Below are 21,200 nucleotides of genomic sequence, written 5' to 3' on the forward strand. Positions count from 1 at the left end.
ACCCTAAAGTCCAACATGCATTCTACATTTGCAATAGTGACATGGACCTTAGTAATGCAGTCTTTCGGCTATCTCAAACTATCATCCGCCATTTTGAGAATTGTGGATGTATCTTTCTGGATCGCAAGACCCAACCTTTCCATCAGTTCAGAACTCATAATGTTAACAGATGATCCCGTGTTGACAATGGCATAATCTGCTAATATCCCATTGACATAGGATGCAACCCTTGGGCAATGCTTCTCAGCATGCTCGAACCAGTCATCACCAACTTGTGCAATACCCAAAGGTTCTATGATATACCCAGTACGCAGGATCTTTCTAAATTCCTTGTGTACTCCTGGGAAAAGCTTAATAAGCTGTAAAAGGTTCACACCTGGCTTGACTTCGCAAAGAGAGCTCACCAAATCGAATTCACGATAGTTCAGCAAAGTTCGCTTTTCACGCCAAACCATCCGCTCTTTAGGTTGCTGAACCGGTTTATTGCCTCTTTTTTAACTTTCACCTTCTTCCTCGGTGGTTCCTTATCCTTCTTAGCATCGGCTTTACTCTCCACGGGCTTCAGAGGTCCTCCTTCCATGGCAGGATCCAGAACTTGCGTTCCTTTGTCGCCCTATTTAGGGTTTCCATCGACAGGCTTATCCTTGTCGGTCTCTCTACCCTTTTGACCTCTTGTAAGGACAGCTCGCAGATAAGAGGTTTCTGCGTCATTAACATGCACAGCCTCAATCAAACTAACCCCACTACCACTAGGCAGCTCCTCCACTATAGTCTTTGGTCATTGGAGTATTTGCTTAGGCACGTCTTCTCGCTGGGAATCATTTCCTTGTGCACGATGATTAACAGGCCATGGTTGTCGACTACCTCGCTGGAGGGAACTAATCTTACTCCAGCAAGTGGCTGCTAAATGGGCGAATTTTCCACAGATGTCACACTTGACATTTGGGTAATTTCGTGGATAATGTTGCCCACCACACCATTTGCAGCTAAACCTCGAAGGTGCACCCTCATTTGGGTATCTACTTCCTATCAAATTTTGTTGTTTTTTAAGAAATTTGACATCAACGGCTATTTGTCGATACTGTTCCGTAATCATGTCGGTATAATGCTTCATCATGTCCTTAACCTCGCCAAGAACATTGGAAGCGCTCGACTCATAGCCTTGATCATTACCCTATCGTTCCATCTGCCTAACAATTCGATTAGGCACTGGTTGTTGAACCATAGGCATGGTATTAGGATTAACTGCCTGGCCTCCACCATTTGGAGCCATTTGACTGCCCGTAGGCATCGACATGCTAGGGGGAGCTGGTAATAAAGGCACATTTTGCATCATGTTCCCTCTCCCATTAGGATTAGCCATCGCTATCCCTTGGCTACCACTACCATTGGCCGTCGCCATATTATTTCCCAATGCTAGACCCATATTCGAATTGCCTCGAGAGGCATAGGCTGCTTGTAGTCAGGATTTCACTTCTTGTGCTCGTGTAATGGCAGTATCTATATCCCCCAAAGGGACACTACTCAACTGCAACTGGATATTAAAGTCCAAGCCATGCAGAAAATATTGCAATTGGGCAGCTGCGGGGATAGGAATAGAGGTGTCCAACTTACGAAAAACCTCTTTTAGTTTCTTCACATAAGCACGAATGTCCTCGTGTGGTTCTTGGCGGGTCACGTTAAGTACACGCAACCAATATTTCCCACCCCTTTCAGGGCAAACTCCCTTCGAAAAGCTCCATAAAATGAATCAATATTCAATATGGTTCCGGCTTCCAAACCATGATGCCATATGGCAGCTCTTCCTTTGAGAGTGAGAATATCATTAAATGTCCTTCTTCTTGGATGCGATAGTTAAACATCAGCTTTTGAAACTCCCTGATGTAGAGTTCCACATCTTTCTCAACTAGCCCATTAAAAATGGGTAGCGGGTAACCTAGAGCCGATAAATCCGTCGTTCCTGCAGGAATTGCAATGGGCTGCGCCATGACGGAAATTGGATTCGCACTAGGAATAGGGGACGGTGGGGTTACCCCTTCTGCACTTGATGTAGACTGCCTTATGGAAGAAAGGGGAGCACTAGAGCTTCCACCTTCTCCTAACTTACTGGTTGTGGCACCAAGACCACTAGATCCACTCCCTCGTAAGGGTTTAGCACCGCTACGCTTAGGGGAATACCTCCTAAAAATTTCAGCACGTCGCCTAGCTCTTTTGTCTCTCTCTTGCTTTTGGATTTCGGTTAGACGATGCTTATCGATGAATAATGGGTCAATCTCAGTATCCTTTGGCATAAACTGCTTACTGGTCCCTAGACAACCAGGATTCGAGGACCACCACTTCTAAGCAGCTCTCGGCAAACGCACCACTGATGGGACCTGAAATGGGCTGGCACTGGCTCATGCACTAGCCGGACCTCTATCATGCACTCAACAACCCCACGGCCTCGCGGCTAGGAGCGTGGATGACACATACATCATCTTCCTAAACATCTTACGTTTGTATCACGTCTTGTAGTCCAACTCTAACCCAATTAACACTCCTCAAAGGGAGTCCCAACACATTGCCAAATGGCACGAAGTACAAACATAGGAGGCCCTCCCATCGCTGAATGCCGCTACCTCACTGCGACTCTCCTACACCTTGGGGATTGGCCCCTCGATGAGTCGCTAAACATATATAACATACAAACACAAACTTCTCTCTTTTATGATTCGCGTATTTCCAGGAGATATACCATGCTTCCTCACTTTACTTTCCCTTTAGACCCAACGCCTAGCCTACAGCTTGGAAAACGTTACTCACTCAACGTTGGTTATATTCCTCTAGAAAGCAATTGCCATGCATCGAGGAGGTATTTTCTAATACCCTTTATCATTTTATGCTCCATGCAAATTGTGAATTTTTATGTGCTCAAACAATTAAGAAAATCAACATTGGTGCAGATGTGGAAAACATTTCTTTCAATGATTTCAACTATCGCTCATATGCGGCGTTGCATGAACCTAGAACCGAGAAACCCTCGTGCTACTAGATCCTTAATTTTTTAATTATCGACCAACCTAAATGGTATGCATAAAAACCAGCAAGCTTTTCATCATTTCATTTAGCATTTAAACACTCTTTACACACTCCACCCCCTCACCCGTTTAGGTTGTGCATTATTGATCGGTTTAGGGTTCATTTTTCACATTTTTATTGTATGAAAAGCAATAAAAACTCACTAAAACATAAAGGTAGGGCTGAAATGAGGCTAAACCTCATACTTCATACCCCCCATACATCCACAAACATTAATCTTATTTTTCCTTAATTTTCGGCACTCAAAATCAAATTTTCCCTTATTTTTTTCAAATTTTCCTATTTTTCTTATATTTTTTCGTAATATTAAATAACTGAAAATACAAAGTGAGTTGTGGGCTGTGGCCCTTAGGTTCACTTGCAGAAAAAACACAGATTTAGTTAGTGTGTTTTATTATATTTTCCATTTATATATCAAAAACACCCAATTTCCCCACATTTCGCATGTTTTACGGGTTTTATACTATTAATTTCATCCACAACACATGATTTTCTGATTTCAAACATTTGGAAGACATTGCAAACAACATTATAATGCATAATCATCCCATGGGAACAAGTATTCATGAAGCAAATTGCATAAAACATCAATTTCGTTTGTAAAAATGAAATTACCGTTCTTTGCGGGTTGTGGGTTTTTATTTGTCATATATCGGGACTGATTCCTAGCCACCATTAATGCTCATGAAAGTCCACAATCAGCAATCTTCATTCCTCTTGAACCACGAGCAATCCGGTTTTCATTGGACAAGCATCCGTCATCCATTCTTCTTCTTCTTCTTCACTACATGAGTCTCCCCTTAGAAGAGAGAGAGGGAGGAGAGAGAAATACTGAAATCAGAATTCTTCAACCAGACCGCCATTGGAGGAGCAAAGACGGGCGATAGGATTGGCATCCAGGGGGGATTGAAGCCCCATGATCAATTGGCATGGTTACTCACAGCAGGCAAGATGCATCTCCATCAACATAGCGCATTTTTCGGTGCCTGTTTCTCATGCCCTCCTTGTAATATTTCCGCGTACTGCCCACCGTAAATATTAACTTCCCGCTCTCATCGTAAACTCGTGCAAAGATTATCACCAGTGTCAGCAGCCATACGCGGGAAATGGAGACACTCCACCTTACGAAAATAGGGCCGGGGTTGAAGACCGTAAACGCCGCGGGAAAACTCCCTCTTGGGAGGAGGATAAGGGGATAAAGGTAAAATTAGTGCAAATTTTTTTATTTATTTTCCCTAGCCGATGTGTGGCTTGGGGAAAGGGGATGGGCTAGCATGTGAAGGGAGAGGGAGAGAGACATGCAATTGACCACGTGGGTAGTCCCCTCTCCCCTCCTTGGCCTATAAGAACCCCCTCTTGGGGAGAAGGAGGACAGACGGCCGTGGGCTGAAGATGTGTGAAGGGAGGTCGCCATGTCGACGTGCCGGACGTGAGAGGGGGAAGGATCGTGTGAAGGCTGTCGTGTGGAGAATTGCCGTGAAGAGGAGGATTGCCGTGTGCCGGAAGTGTGTCGACGTGCTGGACGAGGGGGGAGAGGAGCGTGTGCCGGACGTGTGAGGGAGATGGCCGTGAGGGAGGTGGCCGGATGGAGGAGAGAGGAGCTGTGAGAGAGGCTGGAGGAAGGGCCGTGCAGAGACGAGGCAACGTGGGAGGTGGAGATCGTCGCCATGTCGCCGTGCAGGAGGAACCGTTGCCGCCAGCCGCAGTCTGCCATAACTGCCGCCCAGACCGCCTCGGCCGCCTTGCTGACGCTGTCCGCCGCCGCCTGGGTCACGACCATTTTTCCCCCACGTGCTGAGAGAAGCTTCTTAGAAGCTTCTCTAAAGAAGCTTCTAAGGGGGCTTCTTAAGCCCCCCTTCCCACTACCTTTTCCCCCCATTAGTCTATCCACACCCCCCGGGAACTTTGAAGAGAAGGAGGCGACACGGGAAGCCCTTCATCAGCCCATTTTTATCCCGGAATTTGAAGAAAAGGAGGTGATAGAAGTCCTTCCAACTACATTGCCATAGGTCTATCCACACACCCCCGGGACTCTGAAGAGAAAGAGGCGACGAACCTTCTCACCGATTTTCCACGAGCCCTCTAGGCTCAGATCTTGTAGAGAAGAAGAGGGGTCCTCAACACCTTTCCACAATATCATTAACCCTCGGGATTTTGGAAGAGTAAAAGAGGAAGACTATAAAGGTCCTTCCCTACCAATCCCCCCAAGACCAGTCCTTGGATTTTTGGAAGAAGAAGAAGAACTCTAAAGGCCCATTCGCAAGAGCCCTTTTTCCGCGGACATCATCGTAAGGCCCACACAATCCTTCCTAAAATCGGAATTTCAAGGTGGATTAAAGCTCTCAAATCTCCATTGTCAAGGGGATCTCATAAGAACCCTAAGGCCTTCCCAAGGAAAATCTCGCAAGACGGAACGTCGGTCAAGGAAGCCATATATCAAAGAGAATTGCGCATACAAGGGAGACGGGCCAAGGTCATAAGATTGCAAGCTAAGGCAAAAAGTTGAAGTCCACAAAGGCTAAATGGAGATCGAATTCGCGATGGCCTCTAGGAAGATCACAAGGTGCGATGCTAGAGGTTCACCCCGAGCATACGTGGATATTTCCCAGGATCCGCAAGTCCAGGTTTTATCTATTTGGATTCCACACAGAAGTATTGAATTAGTCACGATAACTTCATGGATTAGGAGGCACTCATGCATGTCAAATGCAACTAGTTAAGTTAAATGCAATTGGGACATGAATTGGCTATTTGAACATTATTAGAAATAGCTTAAGATATGGAAATTGATCATTGGTACGTTCAAAGGAATGAATGAAAAGAGCATAAGGTGTCTATGCATTTGTAGGACCTTATTAGTAAGTTTCCTTTTGTGCATTCTAAAGTGACGAGCCGAGGACAACTGTTGCCTCATTACAAGGTTGAACTTATTAAGGTACACCTTTTTACTAGGTATGGGAAGATTAATGGCATGTCACCTTGTTAGATAAATCTTCCTTATAATGATTCATGAGGGAAAGTTAACACCCATAAGATGTTATTCAAAGAGGACTAGAAGGGCACAAACATGATCTATGGACTTGCAAGTGGCATGTTTATTTGATGTAAGTCCTAGTAGAACCTAGGAAAGTTAGTGTCCGGATTATCAGGCATTTTTGCTTGCCAAGGAAAGATGGGGTTATTGTGAACCATGTGATGCGTAGAAGCAGTGAATCGCATGTTTACTCGTATTGGTGTAGTTGTAACTATTGATCTAGTTATCACCTTTGGGAAAGGTTCATCCCTGTCGCAAGACAAGTATATTGTGTTGTCTAAATCACATAAACCACAAGGGATTCATTTGGGCATGGTTCAGTCGATATGATAAGTATCCCAAGTGCTAACTAGGGTTGGTGCGGCAAGAATTGACCTAGTTTTACATTTGTTGCCAAGTTAGAACCGCAAACCCTAAGATCTTACACACATTCGGAATGTCGAATCAATTAGATGTTCATACATGAAATGATCTAAGGTTTTATCCTAAGGATCATGACGAAACTCCGACGGAGTTGCATATTCTAGAACCAGGGCCAACCTAATTAGGGATGATTTGGAGGATACCCAATAAAACCCTGTTACTCAATGGAGGTAAACTCCGTGATCGGGAAACGCTAAGCAATGGATAGAAGAATTCCGTGGAATAGATGCAATACTTGTGCACAAAGCCGCAACATTGTATAGTCTTGAGATTTGTCCACAAGAGAGTTTTTGTCATCTCTCGAAAATGAGGTTGGTAAGTTATTGAAAGAATTTAACTTACAAGAGGATGACTAATCATCCTGTTACTCACTTTTCTTGGGGATAATTTGCCAAGGAAAAGGAAATTTAGGTATTTGAAAATGACCCGACAATAAACTAAAGCGACATGGTCGCTGGATCCTGCCACAACAGAACCTTAAGCATTGGTAGGGTATGACCCTAACCCAAGAATGATAGGAATCTTGCCAAGTTGCAATTGATTCCGGATCGAATGCGGGTTGCATTCGGAGAAAAGGAGCCACTCCTTAACAGTTGCCAACTAAACGACCATTGAAATTGATTGTGCTTGTAACAGTTTAGAAAGGACTGTTTGCATTGTTTGCTCAATGAACTAAAAGGATGAAAATATATCTAAAGCTTCAGGTTGGTGCCTGAGAGGCAGCTTCAGTTACCCTCGACTGCCTGCCTGACCCTAACCAAGGGGGTTGTTAACCGCGCCGGGAACGTGGACCGAACCCGCCGTGAGAGGTCTCTCCGTTGAGTTCTGCTTGGAGCAGGAGGACGCTTGGGTGCCAGGGGGGGCTCTGGCCGTAAATCCCTCGCCTTCCGAGCCCTGCACAAGAGACTAACGTGACTCGGGATTGGATCTCGAGGCCCGCATACTAGTCTACGGGCGGAAACTTGGGTGAAGGATTACTGGATAGCCTTCGGGCGGATTATGAACACGCCTACGGGCGGGAACTCCTTGTATTTCAAAGATAAAAGGATAAAATGATAATAAAGGAGCTGTTTGACATTGTTTTCTTTATGTCCTGTGATAAGATTAGGTGAAGGAACCAGTGCATAACAGGGTTAATCAAAGAAGCTGTTTGTATATGTCAAACTAATGTGGTAGGTAATTACATAACTAAAACAAACCGAGGAAAGTGCGGAGGATGGACCATGGGTCTGTCCTATGGAAGGGTGGTCCCGGTTAGCCGGGAACTTTTCTCAAAGTCTTCAGCGAACAGAGGATGATCGTCATCACCGAGACAAGTAACGAGAACGATGACGTAGAATTAACTATTACCCGATTCGCGCTGTTTTAGGGGAACGGAATGGGACTATGCCTTATGGCAGAGAGGTCGAGCCTTGCATCCCTCTCGTTTCCCATTCTCCTTGAACCAAGTGCAGCGTGAATCCGCTTCGGACCTGGCGTTTCTGCGTAAAGTAGTTCGCTCGGGTCTGACGCTAGTTGTTGCTAGCTAATGACCAAAGAGGGAAACCCAAATTCAGGTCGATCCTAAGTGGGAACGGCCAGGATACTTCCGCTACGTGGCAGACTCGGGAAGACCTAGATTGCAAAACCCGTAACATTCCATGGGAGTGCCGGGCGGAGTTTTCTAGACATCCTTTCCGATGGACTGCTAAGACGTGTCCTGAATGGTTCTAGTGGACACGTTACAGTTGGTATCAGAGCAAACCAATAAAGGACTTGTTTTTGGGAAACTTTAATAAGAAGAAGTAAAGCAAATGTTGTGTCCCAAACATTTCCTTACTTTGATTACTGTCTTCCAGAATTATGAAGCATGGAACAGGTTCTTAGTGTTCCGAGTCATGTTTATGACCGCGATGCATTCCACGGATTATCGACAAAGGGTTGAGATGATGAACATCCTAGATCGCATTTACAATCCATCAACTGTGTACGTGGAATGGAGATGGATGGGTGTTACAGGGATCTATTACATAACTGCCTATCAACCTGCAAATTAACTTGAAGAGAATCAAGTGGATGGAGGATTTGAAGATCGTAAAGCTATTCGTCTTTATTAAGGCTCACGCAAACACGACCCTACAGGTTGGAGGTCGAAGGGTTAACCAGAATAAGTATGTGTACGGAGAAGTGATTCAAAGAATCCCTGCCGACCGAATCAAGGTTTTGGGGCGTCGTGAGAAGAATGGATATCGAAGGAAGAGATACCCTAATCTTCAAATGAACTATTGATTCCTGAAAATCAATGACCCCAATCCGTACTACTACTCAGTTCCTGTAGCTGAATGCAATAATATCTTATTCTCCTCGAATTGATGTATTAACTTGTTCCATCGCCCCAAGAAATAATTGTAAGGGCTATGCTGATATGAATGGAATAAAACTTTTTCCCGATTGTCTTGACTATGAATATTGATAAAGAAGTAAAGTGAATTGGTCACTTGGCTAAAGGAATACGTGGACGTAGTTTCTGAAGAGTTAACAGAACTCCCACTTCAAAGAGAAGTAGATCATGAGATCAAGCCAGTAATAGGAGCTGTGCCAATTGTGAAGAGAACCTATAGTATGTCTATATCGGAAGCAATTGAGTTGAAGGAACAACTCAAGCAGCTGTTAAACCAAGGCTACAACGGGCCTAGCAATTCCCCATGGAGAGCTCCAGTACTATTCCAGAAAAAGAAAGATGGGACACTTCGACTATGTATTAATTACCGTGGGTTGAATCAATCAACAGTCAAGAACAAATATCATATTCCTAGAATAGATGAGCTTTTTGATCGCCTTCAAGATGCAAAGATCTTTTCCAAAATTGATCTCAGGTCAAGTTACGATCAAATCAGGATCAAGGATGAGAATATTCCAAAAACGGCCTTCAATACAAGATATGGGCACTTTTGAATTCTTGGTTATGTCATTCGGACTTACAAATGCACCTGCCACTTTCAATAGGTTAATGCAGGATACTTTTAGGCCATATCTTGATGATTTTGTGCTTGTCTTCTTCGACGATATTTTAGTCTATTCTAAGCAGGAAGAAGATCATGAGGCCCAACTACGGATTGTGTTGGAGACAATGAGGTCTCATAAGCTATATGCAAAAATGAAGAAGTGTGCATTCTTCAAACGTCAGATTGAATATCTAAGACTCATAGTATCATCAAAAGGAATATCAGTGGATCCAGCCAAAGTCAGAGATGTGCTTGAATGACCAATACCAGTATCCGTCAAAGAGATACGTAGGTTTCTGGGCTTGACAGGATGGTATAGGATCTTTATGCTTTGATTGCAGCACCCTTGACAGAATTATTGAGGAAGCAAACGTCCATTGCATGGTCAACTGCCGAACAAACTAGCTTCGATAGGGTGAAGCAAAGTTTGATATCAGCACCGATCCTAAACTTTTAGACCACAGTAAGGAGTAGAGGTAGTAACTGATACTAGCATGCTTGCCTTAAGATATGTGCTCATCAGCATATTCTTCAAGGAAATTGAAGAGTCACGAAAAGAATTATGCCACTCATGATCTTGAATTATTAGCTGTCATCCATGCTCTAAAGCTTTGGAGACACTATCTGTTGGGAAATAAGTTTACTCTAGTAACCGATCATAAGAGCCTCAAAATGGATTTTTACCCAGAACGAGCTCAACATGAGGCAACGTCGACGGATTGAAGTATTGGAGGAATATGATTTTAAGATCAAGTACCGACCTGGAAAGAAGAATGTAGTTGTTGATGCATTCAATCGCAAGGCATTCCTTAATTCATTAATCTTGCAAAATCTATCAATAGCTAGATCTCTAGCTACAGAGGTGTCCATGCCAAACGATCCAATACGTGAGCTAGCTAGAGAGGAAGCATGCCATGACTTGGCCTACCAAGCAATGATAAAAGAAATATCTACCAAGGATCAGAATTTGAAGTTACAGGCCAAGTATCATGAATTTTCTGTTGACAATGGACTTATTTACTATAGAACAAGGGTATGTATACGAGCAAGCCAGTTATTTAAATAAGAAGATATTGTGCAAAGCTCATGATTTCACTTTCTCGGGACATCAAAGCTGCGAAGGATAGACAGAAGGCATACACGGATTTGAAGTGTCAAGATAGAATATTGAGGAAGGAGACATGGTCTTCATTCATGTATGCCCAAAGAAGAGTTCTCTATCCTTAGGAGATTGCAGGAAGCTAAGTCCAAAGTATTGTGGACGATACAAGATCCTCAAGTGCTTAGGACCTAATGTTTATAAACTGCAATTCCCTGAGAACCTAAAGGATCATAATGTATTCCATAACAGTCTATTGAAGAATGAAGTATGCACCTAACCCTAATCATGTACTTGATGACCAACAACTTGAAATGCCTAGTCAAGGAGTCTTTGAACTAAGGCCGGACAAGATTTTAGAAGCTAGGGTGAGACAACTAAGATCCAGAACCTTGAGAGAATGCCTCGTCCAGTGGAAAGATCATCCTGAGGAGGATGCTACCTGGATGGATGAAAGCTCTCTCAATCTTCGATATCCCCAGTTTTCTCGAGATGAGGACATCTCGATTCTTCTAAGGGGGAGAGAATGTAATATTTCCGCGTACTGCCCACCGTAAATATTAACTTCCCGCTCTCATCGTAAACTCGTGCAAAGATTATCACCAGTGTCAGCAGCCATACGCGGGAAATGGAGACACTCCACCTTACGAAAATAGGGCCGGGGTTGAAGACCGTAAACGCCGCGGGAAAACTCCCTCTTGGGAGGAGGATAAGGGGATAAAGGTAAAATTAGTGCAAATTTTTTTATTTATTTTCCCTAGCCGATGTGTGGCTTGGGGAAAGGGGATGGGCTAGCATGTGAAGGGAGAGGGAGAGAGACATGCAATTGACCACGTGGGTAGTCCCCTCTCCCCTCCTTGGCCTATAAGAACCCCCTCTTGGGGAGAAGGAGGACAGACGGCCGTGGGCTGAAGATGTGTGAAGGGAGGTCGCCATGTCGACGTGCCGGACGTGAGAGGGGGAAGGATCGTGTGAAGGCTGTCGTGTGGAGAATTGCCATGAAGAGGAGGATCGCCGTGTGCCGGAAGTGTGTCGACGTGCTGGACGAGGGGGGAGAGGAGCGTGTGCCGGACGTGTGAGGGAGATGGCCGTGAGGGAGGTGGCCGGATGGAGGAGAGAGGAGCTGTGAGAGAGGCTGGAGGAAGGGCCGTGCAGAGAGGAGGCAACGTGGGAGGTGGAGATCGTCGCCATGTCGCCGTGCAGGAGGAACCGTTGCCGCCAGCCGCAGTCTGCCATAACTGCCGCCCAGACCGCCTCGGCCGCCTTGCTGACGCTGTCCGCCGCCGCCTGGGTCACGACCATTTTTCCCCCACGTGCTGAGAGAAGCTTCTTAGAAGCTTCTCTAAAGAAGCTTCTAAGGGGGCTTCTTAAGCCCCCCTTCCCACTACCTTTTCCCCCCATTAGTCTATCCACACCCCCCGGGAACTTTGAAGAGAAGGAGGCGACACGGGAAGCCCTTCATCAGCCCATTTTTATCCCGGAATTTGAAGAAAAGGAGGTGATAGAAGTCCTTCCAACTACATTGCCATAGGTCTATCCACACACCCCCGGGACTCTGAAGAGAAAGAGGCGACGAACCTTCTCACCGATTTTCCACGAGCCCTCTAGGCTCAGATCTTGTAGAGAAGAAGAGGGGTCCTCAACACCTTTCCACAATATCATTAACCCTCGGGATTTTGGAAGAGTAAAAGAGGAAGACTATAAAGGTCCTTCCCCACCAATCCCCCCAAGACCGGTCCTTGGATTTTTGGAAGAAGAAGAAGAACTCTAAAGGCCCATTCGCAAGAGCCCTTTTTCCGCGGACATCATCGTAAGGCCCACACAATCCTTCCTAAAACCGGAATTTCAAGGTGGATTAAAGCTCTCAAATCTCCATTGTCAAGGGGATCTCATAAGAACCCTAAGGCCTTCCCAAGGAAAATCCCGCAAGACGGAACGTCGGTCAAGGAAGCCATATATCAAAGAGAATTGCGCATACAAGGGAGACGGGCCAAGGTCATAAGATTGCAAGCTAAGGCAAAAAGTTGAAGTCCACAAAGGCTAAATGGAGATCGAATTCGCGATGGCCTCTAGGAAGATCACAAGGTGCGATGCTGGAGGTTCACCCCGAGCATACGTGGATATTTCCCAGGATCCGCAAGTCCAGGTTTTATCTATTTGGATTCCACACAGAAGTATTGAATTAGTCACGATAACTTCATGGATTAGGAGGCACTCATGCATGTCAAATGCAACTAGTTAAGTTAAATGCAATTGGGACATGAATTGGCTATTTGAACATTATTAGAAATAGCTTAAGATATGGAAATTGATCATTGGTACGTTCAAAGGAATGAATGAAAAGAGCATAAGGTGTCTATGCATTTGTAGGACCTTATTAGTAAGTTTCCTTTTGTGCATTCTAAAGTGACGAGCCGAGGACAACTGTTGCCTCATTACAAGGTTGAACTTATTAAGGTACACCTTTTTACTAGGTATGGGAAGATTAATGGCATGTCACCTTGTTAGATAAATCTTCCTTATAATGATTCATGAGGGAAAGTTAACACCCATAAGATGTTATTCAAAGAGGACTAGAAGGGCACAAACATGATCTATGGACTTGCAAGTGGCATGTTTATTTGATGTAAGTCCTAGTAGAACCTAGGAAAGTTAGTGTCCGGATTATCAGGCATTTTTGCTTGCCAAGGAAAGATGGGGTTATTGTGAACCATGTGATGCGTAGAAGCAGTGAATCACATGTTTACTCGTATTTGTGTAGTTGTAACTATTGATCTAGTTATCACCTTTGGGAAAGGTTCATCCTTGTCGCAAGACAAGCATATTGTGTTGTCTAAATCACATAAACCACAAGGGATTCATTTGGGCATGGTTCAGTCGATATGATAAGTATCCCAAGTGCTAACTAGGGTTGGTGCGGCAAGAATTGACCTAGTTTTACATTTGTTGCCAAGTTAGAACCGCAAACCCTAAGATCTTACACACATTCGGAATGTCGAATCAATTAGATGTTCATACATGAAATGATCTAAGGTTTTATCCTAAGGATCATGACGAAACTCCGACGGAGTTGCATATTCTAGAACCAGGGCCAACCTAATTAGGGATGATTTGGAGGATACCCAATAAAACCCTGTTACTCAATGGAGGTAAACTCCGTGATCGGGAAACGCTAAGCAATGGATAGAAGAATTCCGTGGAATAGATGCAATACTTGTGCACAAAGCCGCAACATTGTATAGTCTTGAGATTTGTCCACAAGAGAGTTTTTGTCATCTCTCGAAAATGAGGTTGGCAAGTTATTGAAAGAATTTAACTTACAAGAGGATGACTAATCATCCTGTTACTCACTTTTCTTGGGGATAATTTGCCAAGGAAAAGGAAAGTTAGGTATTTGAAAATGACCCGACAATAAACTAAAGCGACATGGTCGCTGGATCCTGCCACAACAGAACCTTAAGCATTGGTAGGGTATGACCCTAACCCAAGAATGATAGGAATCTTGCCAAGTTGCAATTGATTCCGGATCGAATGCGGGTTGCATTCGGAGAAAAGGAGCCACTCCTTAACAGTTGCCAACTAAACGACCATTGAAATTGATTGTGCTTGTAACAGTTTAGAAAGGACTGTTTGCATTGTTTGCTCAATGAACTAAAAGGATGAAAATATATCTAAAGCTTCAGGTTGGTGCTTGAGAGGCAGCTTTAGTTACCCCCGACTGCCTGCCTGACCCTAACCAAGGGGGTTGTTAACCGCGCCGAGAACGTGGACCGAACCCGCCGTGAGAGGTCTCTCCGTTGAGTTCTGCTTGGAGCAGGAGGACGCTTGGGTGCCAGGGGGGGCTCTGGCCGTAAATCCCTCGCCTTTCGAGCCCTGCACAAGAGACTAACGTGACTCGGGAGTGGATCTCGAGGCCCGCATACTAGTCTACGGGCGGAAACTTGGGTTAGTAATCACTGAAGGATTACTGGATAGCCTTCGAGCGGATTATGAACACGCCTATGGGCGGGAACTCCTTGTATTTCAAAGATAAAAGGATAAAATGATAATAAAGGAGCTGTTTGACATTGTTTTCTTTATGTCCTGTGATAAGATTACGTGAAGGAACCAGTGCATAACAGGGTTAATCAAAGAAGCTGTTTGTATATGTCAAACTAATGTGGTAGGTAATTACATAACTAAAACAAACCGAGGAAAGTGCGGAGGATGGATCATGGGTCTGTCCTATGGAAGGGTGGTCCCGGTTAGCCGGGAACTTTCCTCAAAGTCTTCAGCGAACAGAGGATGATCGTCATCACTGAGACAAGTAACGAGAACGATGACTTAGAATTAACTATTACCCGATTCGCGCTGTTTTAGGGGAACGGAATGGGACTATGCCTTATGGCAGAGAGGTCGAGCCTTGCATCCCTCTCGTTTCCCATTCTCCTTGAACCAAGTGCAGCGTGAATCCGCTTCGGACCTGGCGTTTCTGCGTAAAGTAGTTCGCTCGGGTCTGACGCTAGTTGTTGCTAGCTAATGACCAAACAGGGAAACCCAAATTCAGGTCGATCCTAAGTGGGAACGGCCAGGATACTTCTGCTACGTGGCAGACTCGGGAAGACCTAGATTGCAAAACCCGTAACATTCCATGGGAGTGCCGGGCGGAGTTTTCTAGACATTCTTTCCGATGGACTGCTAAGACGTGTCCTGAATGGTTCTAGTGGACACGTTACACTCCTCCTCCTCAATCATGTTTTTTTTCATGCCTTCTTATTAAGTGGCATAAAATGTTGGGCTCCCAAAAGGCATCACCCATTTGACCACTCTAATGTCCACCTCTTCAAATCTTGACCGGTTTCTTGGCCATTTCCTCGTCTGGACTCTGAATTGAGCTTTGAAAAATCCTGGGTGTCCGGCTCGGTATCCCACATTGGCCGGTAACTCTTGTCAACCCACACGACAGATTGAAAAATCATGAAAAATCAACAAGTGTTTCTCGGGCGCCTTTAAAGCACTTTGGCACTTAAAATCGTCCTAGGTTGAGCCGCCGCATTCGACGTTGAATATTTTTCCCTTGATATTCATAATTTTTAGCTATTTTTAAGCACTTCTCGGCACCAAAATTCCGCTCTCACTTAGCCATGCAAGCCTATCACAGAGCTTTTGGGCTGAGGCAGTTAGTATAGTTGTGCATATCATAAACAAATCACCTTCTAGTGGTTTGGATTTTGAGGTTGCCGAGGAGGTATGGACTGGAAAACCTCCCTCTTATGTGCATCGCCGTGTCTTTGGATGTGAGGCATTTTGCCATGTGCCCAGGGACAAGAGAAGTAGGCTGGATCCTAAGAGTGGCAGATGCATTTTCCTTGGTTATGGGGATGCAGACGAGATGGGTTACCGTCTTTGGGATCCACATGCATGGAAAGTCATCCGCAGTCATGATGTAGTCTTCCATGAAGACAAGATACATAGGCAGCCTGAGAGAGTTGTTGACATCTGTAGGGTCATATTTTAGGAGGAGCTAAGATCTCCCACATAGCTAGTTGGACAACCTACAGCTGCAACAGATGCTCATGGTCAGGGCATTGGATAGGTAGCTAGGCAGGCAGTAGAGCCTGTCATGAGACGGTCTACTAGAGACAAACGTCCACCTGATAGATTTGAGCCCTTGATGCATTTTGTCTTGGTTACAGATGCAGGAGAGCCTTTCACTTATGATGAGGCTATGCGCAGGGTTGATAGTCACTCCTGGGAGAGGGCTATGCATTCTGAGATAAACTCCTTGCATAAGAATGACACTTGGGATTTGGTTTCCTTTTCTACGGGCAAGAAGGCTTTGCCATGCAAGTGGGTGTACAAGCTGAAAAGTACCCTTGGACACCCCAAGCCGGCATACAAGGCTAGATTGGTAGCAAAGGGTTTTAAGCAATAGCATGGTGTGGACTTTGATGAGGTCTTTTCTTCTGTGGTTAAGATGACCACCCTGCGCTTAGTCTTGGCTTTGGTTGCTCAACTTGACTTGGATTTATACCAGATGGATGTCAAGATGGCTTTCTTACATGGGGACTTGCATGATGAGATTTATTTGGATTAGTCTAAGGGCTTTGCAGAACCTGGCAGAGAGCACCTAGTGTGCAAATTGAAGAAAAGTCTTTATGACTTGAAACATGCACCTAGGGAGTGGTATCATAAGTTTGATGCCTTTATGCAGTCACAGGGCTATAGCAGGAGTGCTATGGATCCATATCTTTACACGAAGAAAGGCCCTGATTGATTTTGGTCCTCTATGTGGATGATATGCTGATAGCAGGGAAAGCTCATGATGAGCTAGATGCTCTTAAGGCTCAGCTCAAGAAGAGCTTTGAGATGAAAGATCTGAGACAGGCCGCTCACATACTTGGTATGTACATTAGACGCGACAGGCAATCAGTGACTCCTCTACTTGTCAAATAGGGAGTACATTCATAAAGTCCTTGAGTGCTTCCACATGCAGGACGTAAAGCCTATTGGCTGTCGATTGTCTTCTTATGTGAAGGTATCACAGGCTAATTGTCCACAGACAGATGAGCCGAGGGACAAGATGGCCAAGATTCCCTATGCATCCGCAGTGGGCAATCTTATGTATGCCATGATAGCCACTCGTCCAGATATTGCCTTTGCAGTTGGTGTTGTGGCACGCTATATGGCTACACTTGGTAAGAAGCATTGGGATGTCGTGAAGGGTATCATGAGGTACCTAGAGGGCACTGCAGATATGTACACATGATATGGCAACCAAGATATAGGAGTCAAGGGGTACACTGACTCTGATTATGTAGGACATGCAAATAGTAGAAAGTCCACTTCTGGCTATGTATTCACATATGTTGGAGGTGCTGTTTCTTGGATGTCTAAGGTGTAGAAATGCATGGGCCTTTCTACTACTACAGAGGTCAAGTATGTTGCAGCCACTGAGGCTTGCAAGGAGGCCATTTGGTTGGGTCATTTGGTTGCTAACCTTGGTATTGATGCTATCCCTACACTGCATTCGGATTCTATGAGTGCTATTTAGTTAGCCAAGAATCCGGTCTTCCATACGAAGACGAAACACATTGAGGTAAGGGATCACTTCTTACGTGGGGTCATTGATGACAAGTCTATTGATCTTGTCAAGATCTCAACTGACCAGAATCTTGCAGATCTGCTCACGAAAAGCCTCTCTATAGAGCTTTTTGCCTTCCTCAGGAGGTTGATGGTCGTGGGATGAGATGACGTCTTTTCTCATCTTGTTGTACATGTGTACATGTTGTACTGTCTTTTTCTTTTTCTTTTCATTCCTCACTAGGAAAGATTCACCTTTAAGTGGGAGGTTATTGGAGGTAAAAGTGCCTCTGCCTTGCCGCCCGTGTATTACTACACTGACAGTCACCGCCACTGCACACTGCAGGTGGCTGGCGCTCGTCACCGTCATTTTATTCTTTATTCTTTTAGTGATAATTTGAATAAAGAAAGGCCTGGTCACACGTTGTGACTATTGGAGTTCCCATTTCTTGTCTCTCTCTTTCTTGCTCTTGCTCTCCCACCATAGCTCTCGAGTGCAAGCTTCGATCCTTCTCACCTTTCATGTAATTTATCACATAATATTCATCTTTTATAATCTTTATAGTCTTCAGTCTTTTTCATGTAGATACAATGTTTTTCACATAAAATTGGCTATCTCTCATACTCTATCTCTTTCACATATGCTCTCTCTCAATAGTACATGAGAATTACAATGAATAATCCTCAATAATCCGCTCTTCGTTGTGGATACCCCTCCCAAGAGGTATGTTTGATATGAAGTCACTAGAGCCACTACACTATCCCTTAAGAGCTCACTACCATCACTATCATTGTAGTCTCACTTTACTTCTTCTTCAGCTATTTTTTCTGCTTCTTTGAGTTATTTCGAGCTTGTTTTCTTCCTCTTCCAAGATTGCAAAACATGCCCTAAGCTAAACATCCATCCATCAAAATAGATACATAAGCAAATAGAGGCTTATAGAATAGAGACAGAAGCTCTACAGAACACTAACAAAGGGTCAATAGAAGGCATAAAAACCATATAGCTCAAACCAAAACCACTTCAAACCATCAAAAAACTTTCAAAACACTCTCAATAATTTCTCAAAAGACTCATTCACAATCCCAACCTCACAAACAAAAAGAAAACATATCAAAACATAGGCAAAATAGACCCTTTCAAAACCAAGTAGACACATTAAAAACTTATAAGAACATCATATCTCACATAAAAACCATCATGAGCTTCTCAAACATATACTCCATCCATCCCAACACATTCCAAACTACTTCCAACTCAACAAAAATGAATCAATAACCCTCAAAATCAATAATTTAGCTCACAAACACTACAAGGATTTGAGCTGGTAGCGACGGCGATTAGCGACGACGGGTAGCGGCGTCGCTATTGGCATCGCTATTTGCGTCGCTATTTGCATCACAAAAGCGATGCAAATAGCGACGCCAATAACGATGCAAATAGCGACAATCCACAGGGAAAAAAGCGAGCCGAAATCGAGCGTGGCTTTACTTCACGTTTGCACGTTTTGTGTTTTGAGAGTGAGAGCGAGGGAGAGAGCGACCATCGTGAGAGAAGGAGAGGAAGAAGACTTGCCGCCGCCGCTGCCATCGTTGTTGTTCATGAAGGAGAGAATGAGCCTTCATCGCAAAGAGGAGCCACCCCACACTCGCCATATCTCATCGGTGAGTCTCCCTCTCTCTTTCTTTTGCTTCTTTAAGGTTTAAATCACTTTCTCTTTTGCTTGTTTAGGAGAGGAAATGAGAGAGAAAGAGAGGGAGAGGGAGAGAGAGGGAGAGAAAGAGAGGGAGAGGGAGAGGGAGAGGGAGAGGAGAGAGAGGGAGAGTGCATTCTCTCTCTCCCTCTCCCTTTTGCTTGTTTAAGGTTTAAATCACTTTCTTTTTTGCTTGTTTAGGAGAGGAAATGAGAGAGAAAGAGAGAAAGAGAGGGAGAGGGAGATAAAGAGAAAGAGAGGGAGAGGGAGAGGGAGAGGGAGAGGAAGAGGGAGAGGGAGGAAATGAGAGAGGGAGAGAAAGACAAAGAGAGGGAGAGGGAGAGGGAGGGAGAGTGCATTTTCTCTCTCCCTCTCCCTTTTGCTTGTTTAATGTTTAAATCACTTTCTTTTTTGCTTGTTTAGGAGAGGAAATGAGAGAGAAAGAGAGAAAGAGAGGGAGAGGGAGAGAGAGGGAGAGAAAGAGAGGGAGAGGGAGGGGGAGGAAATGAGAGAGGGAGAGAAAGAGAAAGAGAGGGAGAGGGAGAGGGAGAGGGAGGGAGAGTGCATTCTCTCTCTCCCTCTCCCTTTTGCTTATTAAAGGTTTAAATCACTTTCTTTTTTGCTTTTTTAGGAGAGGAAATGAGAGATAAAGAGAGAAAGAGAGGGAGGGAGATAGAGAGAGAGAGAGAAAGAGAGGGAGAGGGAGAGGGAGAGGGAGAGGGAGAGGGAGAAAATGAGAGAGGGAGAGAAAGAGAAAGAGAGGGAGAGGGAGAGGGAGGGAGAGTGCATTCTCTCTCTCCCTCTCCCTTTTTCTTTTGGAGAGTGTTAAGATATATTGTGAGAGGGAGAGGAAATGCGAGAGAAAGAGAGGGAGAGGGAGAGAGAGGGAGAGAAAGAGAAAGATAACATATATTGGAACGATAGCATATCCATGATTATGGTAATGGTATCCACTTTGCTTCTTTTATGGGTACCATTACATCAACACCTTAAGAGGGCTAAAAATTATTCATACACTTTATAAAGTATAATTAGGAGATTTAAGATGCACGATAATATACTTCTCGATAATGGTATGCAATGTGCTTTGCCATGGGCCACGTACATTGGTGACTCTTTAAGATGGCTTAAAATTGGTCATATCCTTCATAACGTCCAAGTAGGGGATCTAATTGTGATATGCATAATTCATTGTTTTTGTATTAACTTTATAGGCATAACAAATTAGAAATCATGCCAACTAGTCAACGGAAGGACTAAAAGAAAATGATACCCTAGCTAATGGTCATTACGGTACTTCATCAAAATGAACCCAAAAGTATTGTTATAGAAGAAGAATCCCTTAAATTGAGCATATGATATTTTCTTCAAATGTTATGACTATGAGTAGAATTGATTGAAACAAATTAAATTTTATTACTATAGTTGATAAATTTCATAGATGGCATTAATTTTAATACGCGATCCTAGGACAAAAAAACCACATTTCTAAGATGCTTTTTGTTGAGACTGATTTATTATTAGATTAAGAGATCCTCAATGATGCTCATAAATGGATTACTTATACTCAAAGCCCTCTAGTGCAGTTGTATAAGGAATCCTAGTAGATCCCCTCTAAGATACTCAAAGTACATAACCTAGAGACCGTAGCTAGGTATATAAGGTATAATGGTTGTACAAGAAGACACCTCAATAATTGACTTATCACCATTAAATCCCAAAGAAGAATCGTGTTCCATCCCCTTGAACTCTATATTCACCTTGTGAAGAACTTCATTAATCATAGCATCCTTGTCACCAATCCTTTTGTTGCAATGATGAAGTAA

This window comes from Lygodium microphyllum, chromosome 7, assembly GCF_053477565.2.
Source record: "Lygodium microphyllum isolate KBCC chromosome 7, Lygodium_microphyllum_v1.1.10, whole genome shotgun sequence".
Classification (NCBI taxonomy): domain Eukaryota; kingdom Viridiplantae; phylum Streptophyta; class Polypodiopsida; order Schizaeales; family Lygodiaceae; genus Lygodium; species Lygodium microphyllum.